Here is a 12,100-nt window from a genome sequence, read left to right as displayed (position 1 = left end):
TAAAAATTATTTCAAAACACAATGCCCAAGATGGTCAGATATGGACCTTGAAGAATTGCGAAAAACAGCTATATATGTTTTAAAGGGAAACGAAGAAAAGGAGAAAGAAAATGATGATGACATGGAGGAAATGAAGAAAAAAATGAGATATTTAATAGATAGGATAACTAAATTAGAAAGTGGGCAGGGTAATGAACCAACGACAATTGCCCCTCTCCAGAAATCCAATTATCAATCCATTCCTTGCCACTTCTGTGAGAAGAAGGGCCACAAAATGATGGAATGTAGAACCTTTCTTAAGATGTTTGGAAGGAATACACAGTTTAATAATAGTTTTAGAAATAATAACTATAATGAATATAGAAATAAGAACTTTAGAAACCAGAATTATAGAAATAGGAATTGGGAAATTAATGACAATGCTCAAATTGAAGAAAATTTTAATGATAATACTCAACAATATATGAGAAATGGCGCTCGTCCAAAAATTACTCGAGGTACTAATGACTCTCAGAGAGGTGCCCTTCAGGGGGGATTGTATTTCATCAATTCCAAGCACAGCTACATACTTTACAGTAGTAGACTTGTGTTCAGCCTTTTTTTCCATACCAATACATGAAAACTCCAGACATATTTTTGCTTTCACCTGGAAGGGCTCACAATATACCTGGTGTCGGCTGCCACAGGGTTATGTCGAAAGTCCGAGCTTATTTGAGCAAATTTTGAGCCAAGACACAGACAATATAACATTTAAAAATAGCAAATTAATCAAATATGTAGATGATCTACTCTTGGCTTCAACAGATGCAAAAACATGTCAAGAAGATAGCAAACACCTTCTTTTGGAATTGCACAAAAGAGGTCATAAGATCTCGAAGGACAAAGTTCAGTGGTGTCTCCCCAAAGTAGAATATTTGGGGTTCATTCTGACAGCTGGTGCCCGCTCTATTTCTCCCAAGCGAATTGAGAATATTCAAAAATTGAGTGCTCCTACTACTAAAAAACAGTTAAGAGCAATTCTGGGAGCAACAGGGTTTTGCAGACAATGGATTCCTTGTTATGGGGAAATTACTAAACCTCTTATAGCACTAACAAGGGATGTAGTCCCTGAACCCCTCAAATTAGAGCCTGAACACCTGTCAGCTCTATCAGAGCTAAAAAAGGCTATCTTATCTGCCCCTGCTCTAGGCATCCCAAATTACAACAAGCCATTTACTTTATATGTACATGAGCGAAGAGGAGTAGCCTCAGGCGTTTTAACTCAGACTTTGGGACCTTCTCAGCGCCCAATTGGCCTATTATTCTGCCCAACTAGACCCAGTAGCAGCAGGAGCACCACCATGCCTTAGAGGAGTAGCTGCTACAGCCTTACTAGTAACAAAAACCGTTGATTTAGTATTGGGATGTCCATTAACAATAATGTGCCCACATGAGATTGAAGCATTATTGGTAAAACATAGAACACAGGCATTCTCGGATCAGAGAATTGCAAGGTATGAAATAACCTTATTAAATAGTGAAAATATTACCTTGAAACGCTGTTCAACTCTTAACCCTGCCACCTTGCTTCCAGATTTACCTACTTCAGGAGAACCACTACATAACTGTGAAACATTAGTGTCCATGGCAGAAAAGCCTCGAGATAATCTCTTGGACACTCCCTTAGACAATGCAGATCTGATCTTATTTACCGATGGTTCCTCTTTTATGAGGGATGGCATACGTTACACTGGAGCTGCCGTAGTCTCAGAATTTGCCACTGAATGGTCAGCTTCACTACCTTCTAACATTAGCGCTCAAGGAGCAGAGCTCATAGCTCTGAAACATGCCTGTATAATTGCCAAGGATAAAAAGGCAACAATTTATACGGATTCTAGATATGCTTTTGGCATTTGTCACTCAGTCGGGATGCTATGGCTCCAGAGAGGATTTTTAACCTCAGCTGGAAAATCCATAGCTAATGCAGAAATTATTAATGAAGTTCTTTCTGCTCTCAAACTGCCTAAAGCCCTAGCTATAGTTCATTGCTCTGCCCATACAGGAGGCTCAGACCCTGTCTCTAGAGGAAATGACCGAGCAGATGCCGCTGCAAAACTAGCAGCCATAGAAGGACCTGGATTAATTTTAACATTAACAACCACTGATAATTTAAATTTATCACTCTCCTATAATGAAAAGGAAGTGGAAAAATGGAAACAAAAATTTAAAGCAAAACAAATTAATGGAGTATGGGTGTCATCTGAAGGAAAACCCCTGCTCCCTAGAAGTTTCTATAACCAAATTTGCCAATCTATTCATAAAAATGGCCATTTTGGTACCCAGGGCATCGTGGACTCTGTTAAGAGAGTATGGATAGCCCCTGGTATAACTACCATAGCCTCTAAAGTGTGTTCATCCTGCCCTACCTGCCAGGCATATAACCAACATGCCTTTCGTGGTAAAGCCTTTGGTGGACGTCCTCTGGCTTACACACCTTTTGAGCACCTGCAGATAGATTTTATAACGATGCCAAAGGCTGGACAATATAAATTTTGTTTGGTCATAGTAGACCAACTGACCAGATGGCCAGAAGCATTTCCTACAGCCCGAGCCACAGCAGCTTTTGTTGCTAAGGTGCTTTTAAAAGAAATTATTCCTCGCTTTGGCCTACCAGCACGTATTGACTCCGATAGAGGGAGTCATTTTACCGATTCTGTCTTAAACCAGATATATTCTTGCTTGGGGATAACTCCCAAATTCCATGTTCCATATCATCCCCAGAGCTCAGGCCAAGTTGAGAGGATGAACAAAGAACTTAAAACTATGATTGGAAAATTATGCACTGAGACCCATTTAAAATGGCCTGAAATTCTCCCTTTGGCCCTATTTTATCTTAGAAGCAGGCCTAGAGGAGACTTACATATTTCACCATTTGAGATGCTTTTTGGACATCCGCCTATACAGGCTAAGCCTTTCTCCCCGGCTTATACATCGCTATTAGGGGGAGATACTACTATTGCTTCCTATATACAGGAATTACAGCACAAACTGCGTGAGCTACATGAATCCGGAGCTGCAGTACAAGCTGGACCACTAGACTTCTCACTTCACGACCTGAACCCAGGAGACAACGTGTATATTAAGAATTTCAAGCGTACTGGAGCAACTGAACCTTCATGGGAAGGACCATTCCAAATATTGTTAACTACTCCAACATCTATAAAGGTTGGAGAAAAGGACTCTTGGATTCACTGTTCTCATGTAAAGAGAGCATCTTCTGTTGAGACTGATTGACTCTATCCTATACATGCATTGGAGATAACTATACATTGACAAGTGGAACTGTTTTTATTCTGCTTTTGACACATTGAATTCCTAAATTTAATTTTTTTCCTTTTTTCCTTTTTTTCTCTTTTCCTTATTTTATTATTATTATTATTTTTACATTATTTTATTTTTTTCCCTTTTTCTCATTTCTATGTACTTAAGGTACATATGATCAATATTAATTTTTATTCTACAATATTAGTTTAAATATATATATACTTGTTGTTATTATTAATACGCACCCAAACAGCTTTAGACTATGGGAACCTGCCATTTATTGATAATTGTTGTGGGACTATGATTAATGTTTTGTCTGATTCTAGATATGAGATCAAACAAGGAGCACAGATATAACCTGGATAATGCCAAAAGAGCTCACAGGTCTAAAAATCAAAAGACCAATCCAGGTAGGATTAATGCATTTCTAAGCCAATACTAAGGACTTGAACCTAGTGTGAGACTCGGGGTTGCGACACTTGACAGACGTTAAGATGTAGGCCTTCCCTGTATCCACACTCTTCGTGAAAATACCTACAGACAAGTACCTAAGGTTGGCTACCATCCTGGCTCCATCCATCCCTGAGAACGAAGGTAAAATCAGACGAGGGAATGACACTTCCCTAGATATAAAATAAGAATCTGGTCCTCTTTTTTCTCTCCTATAGTATGGCAACTTCCTGTAGCCTGGGCTGCAAATGGGGAAGTAAAATATACTGCATTCTGTCCTACAGACTTGTGGGATTAGAAATTACTTAACTGGACCCTAATACAGGGGCCTGTAAAAAAAAAAATTTTTTTATTGCTTTCTCAAAATTTGTATACATAGATTTTTTTTTTGAATTTTGATACTAATTTTGAATTCTTCTTTAATATAGATATGCATATATAAAGGGTTTATATTTTTTCCCTTAATTTTTTCCCTTTTTTTTCTTCTTCTGATTTTGAATTTTTATTTTATTTTCATTTTGTTTTGTTTTTCTTTTGAATTAACTCACACACCCCCACAACTAAAACTTGAATCCTCAGCTGGACTCAGTGTTTTTTCAACACTTTCTTCAGGGGGGATTGTATTTCATCAATTCCAAGATTTAAATTTTGTTCGAGAGAGAAATCTCCAGAGAAGAAGCTTGCTAACTAACTGAATCCAGAGAATGAACTGTTTGCAGAAAGATATCTAAACCTTTTCACTACAGGAAGATCCAGAATGAACCTTGGGGTGTGGTTGATTGAACATTCTTTGAATGTACACTCTTATGCCAAAGGGGACTGCCCCCTAATTGGCTTTTGTCAATGCGCCCAGCAAAACATTGGTTTGCTGTCTTTCTCTCTCCTCTATTTCCCCATATTTACAACTATTATAATTTTCCTCTTAGTGGGTAAAAAAATTTTTGTATACACATATAGTTAGAAATTTTTGGGGTGCAGTATGCTTATGTTTAGTGATCAATTGGGGAGACTAGTCTCCCAATCATCATCAGGGGGGATTGTGAATTTTAAAAGTCTCCATTTTGGTCTAGCACCCAAAAATTGTGCACACCCACACTACACGGGCATGCGCTAGTCAATGACAAATCAGAAATAACTAACTGCCCACCTGGGCTGTCCTAAGCCAAGCTAGAGCCAACCATTGGATTTGTGAGACACAGGAAGTGAGGTAGGGAACAGCCTCTGAGATTCGCGGAACTTCCTGTGGGGAGAGCTAGAGGGGAGTTGGTGTTAGGAGCTTGGAGAGGGAGGATGCCCGCAGACAGCTTTCCTTCAGATCGGTCACGTGAGTTAAGGACTGATTCTTTCCACCTGGGCCTTTGGGCCTAAAACTCCCCCTGCCTTGGTCAGAGGTTGAGTAGCCTCTTTCCCTTTTCTCTTCTCTCCTTCTCTCCCTAACCTTTTCCCTACTCCCAGTGTGATTAAACCTTCATAAACCTCATTCTGACTTGAGTGTTTCATTTTAGGAATTTCATAAGTAAATTCCTTGGCGGCCATTGTTAAATATTATATAAATCTTGTAGCCACATTTGTAACCATTACTATATTATAACCTTCTCCCAGAAGCCTTAAATTTCCCCATTACAAGATGGAAGGTCCTAGGTTCAAATCTCACCTCAGACACTTCCTAGCTGTATGACCCTGGGCAAGTCAATTGACCCCCATTGCCTAGCCCTTACCATTCTTCTGCCTTAGAGCCAATACACAGTATTGTATTGTGGATAGCTCAATGGATTGAGAGCCAGGCCTAGAAAAAAGAAATTATGATAAATGAATTAAAAAACGCATACTACCATTAGTGACAGGATAAGGAAAATACATTTTACTTAGAGGAACACTAGATAATCAACAATATCATTATTAAATATATGTCACTGAATTCAAGGCATCTCAATGTTTAAAGGAAAAATTAACTACCTTATAAAAGTTATAAACAGTAACAAAATAAAAGTAGGACATTAAAAATTATAGTTTTTGAAAAGATTAAGAAAGTTCATATTTTGCCAATTTGATTGAAAAGAAAAGAAAAAATTAAATTAAGAAATAAAAAATAAATGGAGTAAAGGCACAATATAAAGATGTATTTCCTAGAAGCCAATATAAAGACATATGGAAACAAAATTGAGTTTCAAAAGAAATAGCTTATCTACCCAAAAAACCCTATATTAAGAGGCTCAAATAGACATTTAATAATATAATATCAGAAAAATGATTTTGAATTATTTTTAAGGGAACTATCAGTGGTGTGTGGAGTACCCTGGCCTGTGTAGATTTACAATAAAATTATATTAAATATTTAGTACCTTTGGTATCATTTTTTTCTCAAAAATTGATAAATTAATCACAATATTTCCTTCCTGAAACAAATGGTGTACTAATACCTCAACCATGTAATTAAAAACTCAAGAATGAGAAATATATGCCAATAAAATCATTGAACACTGATTTAAAATTATCAAATCAAAATATGACAAAAAAGGCTATACCAGTGACATAAGGATGACTTAACATGAGAAAAATTATATAATTAATAATAAGAAATGGGAAGCTAATAAACATTAATATGGTACCAACTATATACTGGGAATTATTTCAACCATTTAAAAATATTATCATTTGCTCCCTACCCCTACCCCCCAAAAAATCCTATTAGGTAAGTGTATGATTGTCCCAATTTTAGAGTTCAGAAAATTGAATGAGACAGAAATGAAGAGATTTGTCTAGAGTGACAATGCTACTCAGTCATTTGTCTGAACTGGATTTGAATTCAGGTCTTCCTGACCCCAAGCATAGAGGTCTATTCATTGTGCAAGTTAGCTGTTAAAGGCAATATTGAACAACACATGAAAACTGATCCTTGGTGTATTAAAAATCCCCTTCCAAATGTAAATCAAATAATTAATGACAAGATTTTGGGTCAGTTTGCCAAACCACTTCTAAATCTCTCTAACTCTGGTATTGCTCAGCTTACATCTTTCCTTGGCTACAAGAATAGAACAAGATACTTTGACAAAATGTTTTGAAGGTATAAGTAATAGGGGAGCTAAGTGGTTCAGTGAACAGGGAGCCAGGCTTAGAGAGGAGAGGTCTTTGGTTTAAATGTGGCTTCAGACTTATCCTAGCTACTTGATCCTGGGCAAGTGACTTAGCCCCAATTGCTAGCCTTAATTACCCTTTTGCCTTGGAATTCATGCTTGGTGCTGATTCTAAGACAAAAGGTAAGGCTTTAAAAAAAGTGTAGATAAACTGTCCATAACTTTCATCTTAAATTTTCTTCTGGCTACTGTTAAAACGCCAATAATGTTAGGTTCTTTTTTATCTTTTAATGAAAACATGCTAAAGATATATAAGCCACTATTTGTTTCTCTGTTCTTCACCCACCCAGCCTTCATGAGTCCATTGTGTAATTTTGTCTTGAATCAATTTTAACCTGGCTGACCTATTGCTTGATAATTCCTCTCTTACTTTTTTTTTTTTAAATCAGGACTGCCTTTCTCCAGTTATATTGAACCTCACTCAATATCTTGACATTAACAAACTAAAGAAGGAGCCATGGAAAGGCTCCAGAGGCTGACCTCGACATGGTGGATTGCTCATACCACAGGGATCACCCACTTCAGAGACCCTGACTAGTTTCTTTCTGTTCCTTCCTCCTCTCTCCACTCACCTCTGCTCAGATGCTAGTCATCTGCTTGGCTCCTGCCACAAGCTTCAATGACTCCTTGGGCTGGATTTCAACTAGGACTGAAATGGAATCTGATATAGAAAAAGACTACAAGGAGTTACAGCATGTTTGTATAACTCAACATAATGCAATAGTCAAGAATCAATCTTTATTTGATATCACTCTTTCAAGAAATGAGTTCTTGCCCTCATTTGAAAATGGCTTTAAGTGCTTCCAGTTCTGCCTCAGACCTCTGAAACATATATGGTTTTATATTTATTTGCAGCACATAAATTGCTCAGATACTCCACCTTATTCCAATTGATCTGCATTGTCCTGAGTTGAGTATAAGTAATCTTAACTCCAAAGTTTCCAGAGGGTGTTATCACACTAGGGAAATGGCCAACAAAATGTAGGTGGAAAAGAAAGGGACAAGCATTCATTAAGTTGATACTGTGTGCCAGGTACTTTACAAATGTTAATTCATAAACCTCAAAACAAACCTAGGAGGTAGGTGCTATTGTTATCATAATTTTCAGTTGAGTAAAATAGGGTAGGAAGGAGTTAGTTGATTTTTCTATTGTCACACAGCTAAAAAGTTTTGAAGGCTATATTTGACCTCAGGTCTTCCTGACTCCACTTTGCCATTTAGTTGTCATTTAGCAGAGATTACTAAAGAAAATCTTAAATAGAATGTTGTAAACATTGGTCAACAAAACTTGCAGGTTTTTCATCATTGCTCCTATTTTTTGGTTGTCATGTCGTAAGAATTCCTGGGGCAGTAGAGGTCTGCCCCTTGCTCTATTGGCACCAGAATCTTTCTTGGGAAATTTCATCATTAACTCAGTGTGTCTCACATATGGATATATTTTGTCACTCCAACTTCCAAAACCAAATAAGCCATGATTCTGCAGAACTATTTTTCTTAAATACATCTCCAAATTGATTGGCATATAATGTTATTATCATTTATCTTCCACTGCCCAGGATAGTAGTGTATTCCAAAAGTTCAATATTCAACCTCATTTTTGAATGAGGTACAAAACATCCAGTTGAAAAAGACCCATAAAAACTGCAAATGAGGTCATGCTCATTCTTGCAGGGACAGAAGCAATTTCCTTCTCTAGATTCAACTCATTTTCTGAATGGTGTGGGATTCATATTCTGGAGCACTAACATCGCATTATCCTCACAAGTATATCTCACCTGTGGTATGTCTATGTTCTCTCAATTTGAAACTAGAAAGTTCAGCATTTCTGCATTTTTTTCTTATGATGGCATTATTTCATACTGATGTGATCACCACTCCCTTGGTCAATTACCTTTCAATGTATAATGGTTTTATCTACTGACCCATCTTTTAACAGAGTTTATGTGTTGTCCCTTGGAATGTCTCTGCAACTCCACGACAATTCCCTTTCCTATTTTGTGGGGATCATTTACAGAGATGGCCTTGAGGTAGTTAGATTTACATATTTTTACAGGCTATCATGTAAAACCCTTTCTATTTATTCAAATGTTTTGAAAGAGTATAACATCTTCCCACATGTCAGAGTCTTTCAGTTGTATCTGACTTCTTGAATCCATTTGGGATTTTCTTGTCAAAGATAACAAAGTGGTTTGCTAGTTCCTTCTCTATCTTATTTTACAGATGAAGAAATTGAGGCAAATAGTATTAAGTAACTTGTTCAGGGACATACAGCTAGTGTCTGAAACCAGATTTGAATTGATGTCTTCCTGACTTCACATTTAGTGTTCTATCCACTGTGCCACCTAGATGACCAAGAATATAATCAAGGATTCAAAACAATACCAAACTTCAAAGCTCTAATGAAAGAAAAATACATTTTAAAACATAAAAATATGAATATAATTTGAAAAGAAAATTTTGTATCAAACTTATAAAATTCTATGCTCAGCAAATTACTGTTTTAAAATTAGATAAATACTTTTCCCAAAAATACAAGCTGTTTAATTAAAATGAATTATAAATACCAAGTATCAAAATTTAAAATTACATAAGATTAAAAACAATAAAAATTAAAATAAAAATAGTAATTTCAGGCATGTCTCCAAGACTTACAGCAATAACACAAGAAAAAATCTACTTAAAAAAAAACAGGAACGATGTATTAGCACAGTATTCATAATCACAAAGCAAAAGAATGAAATTAAATCTGAAAAAAATAGCTCAGATATCACACATGCATAGCCATGTATCTGTAAGGGTTTCTTTGTACAGTTTAAAAATGTTTATTATTTTTTAATTAATTACATATAATAAAGACTTTCTGTATAAGTTTTCTGAAGTTATATGATCCCAATTATCTCCATTCTCCCCCCTTCCCATGGTTGGCAAGCAATTGGATCTGGGTTATAAGTGTATTATCATGCAAAACATACTTATATATTGTTCATTTTTGTAAGAGAATAATCATCTATAACCAAAACTCCAAAATAAAATCCCAAATTAAAAAAGCATATACTTTTATCTTCATTTCAACTTCAATAGTTCTTTCTCTGGAGATGAATAGCATTCTTTGTCGTAAGTCTCTCAGAATTGTCCTTGATCAGTGTATTATTTAGAGTATCTAAATTTTTCACAGTTAATAATTACAAAAGTTTTGCATTAGTGTGTACAATGTTTTCCTTGTTCTGCTTATTTCAATCTGCATCAGTTCATGTAGGTCCTTCTAGTTCTTTCTGAAATCATCCTGTTTATCATTTCTTACAACACAATAGTATTCCATCACCAACATATACCATAATTTGTTCAACCATTCCCCAATTGATGGACATTCCTTCACTTTCAAATTAATATTTTTGTCTGTATAATTTAAAAAATTTCTACTGAGTTGTTACAGGAGAGGAAGGATTATTTGTTTTGTTTTGTTTTGTTTTGTTTTGTTTTTTTGCAGCCTCCACCTTTGGAATGTGGGCATTACCAGTCTTTTCTCAGTTTTCCCCTCGCTATTGTGCAAAAGAGAAACTCCAACACAAAACAATCACAGAGACTGAAGCTATGGCAAATCACCTAACTAACTCCTTACCCCTCAGTCAGATGAAAAATATAAAGTACATTCTTTGCTCAGGAAAAAGAATATTTGTGTTTTTATCCTATTTTGAAATTTATGAAATATAAAGCAACATGGTGTAAAAGCTGCTAGGTTGCATAGTGGATAAAGATGTGACTCGGGGGTCAAAAAACCTGTATACAAATCCAACCTCAAATAATATTTGCATGCATCTGGGCAAGCCACTTAACTCGAAGCTGCAATTCTTCATTAGTAAAATGAAGGTTTTGAACTAGATCATCTTTAAGGTCTCTTCTAGCTCAAAATATATAACTACATGGTCCTTTAAAGCCAATCTTTCTTTTGTTTACAGAGTCACCAGCAAAGGCCATCCCAACAATCTACAAATGAGAATATATATTTTTTTATCTGAGTGTTTTATATATGTGTGTGTTTATATACCATAATAATCTTTGCTGCTCTTCCCTCTTCTTACCATTCCCTCTAATGAAAAGATGAAAATTTAAAATTCCCTAGGTCAACCATAACCTCTTATACTAGAATTTAATACCAATTCAATAGAAATGTAAACAAACTTTAAAGATCAAGTAAATTTTAATCTATAGGATATATACAAAGGTAATGAAAAACTAATCATAAGCAACTCAAAAGGTCAAATTGTTTGATTCTGTGAGGAAAAATGATATCTATGAACCCTGGGAATAGAATCATTGCCTGGGTACTTTGAAGGGGACTGTATGGATATAAGACTTGAGGTCAAAGTGAATATCATGGAGATAGAGTAGAAAGGAATAAGTAGAAGAACTGCTGTGGACAAGGGGAAGGTAGAATAGAGGGCTAAGCATACCAAAATCCTACTTTCATCAAACTTAGATGATGAGGAAATAAAATGCACAGTTGGGTAAATGTTTTTCTTAACATACAGAGAAATGGGAGGGAATAATGGATAAGGGAGGGACTAGGTATCCCTTTGGGGGATTGAGGGAATATAGGGTGGTATTGTTGGGGGAATAAAGGATTTTTGGAAAGATAGAATAAGATTTAGAAGATAAAGGGAAAGGGATAAGGGAGTAACCTTGAAAACCTATTTGGAACCAGGAGGGTGAGGGAAAAGGATAAGGAAGAATTTTTGGGAAGGGATGTAATTAGGAGAAGTATTTGGTCAAAGGAAATTGGACATCTGAGGAGAATATAACAGATAGAAAAGAAGAGTGGGGCAAACAGCAAGGAAATATGAAGTAGATGGAAATTCACAACTAATAACTATGATATTGAGTATAAATGGGATGAATTCATACATGGGAAAAATGGATAACAGAAAAGATAAAAAAATAGAACCTGACAATGCACTGTTTACAAGAAACACCAAAAATGAAGCACAAACAGATTTAAGGTGAGAGGTTGGATCAGAATACCTCAGTTAATCCAGAGAAGGCAGGGGTAGTAGTGATGATCTCTAAGAAAAAACTGAGCTTAAATTGAGTATAAATGGAAGGGATGAATAGGGTTACTATATTGTGTTTGTGGGATACTATGCATAATGAAGCATTATTAGTATTGGACCTATGTACACCAAGTTTTATTAGCATCCAGATTTTTAAAGGAAAAA

Source organism: Monodelphis domestica, chromosome 4 (assembly GCF_027887165.1).
Source record: "Monodelphis domestica isolate mMonDom1 chromosome 4, mMonDom1.pri, whole genome shotgun sequence".
Classification (NCBI taxonomy): domain Eukaryota; kingdom Metazoa; phylum Chordata; class Mammalia; order Didelphimorphia; family Didelphidae; genus Monodelphis; species Monodelphis domestica.
The sequence above is the reverse complement of the archived record's forward strand: the minus strand, read 5'-3'. Positions refer to the sequence as shown.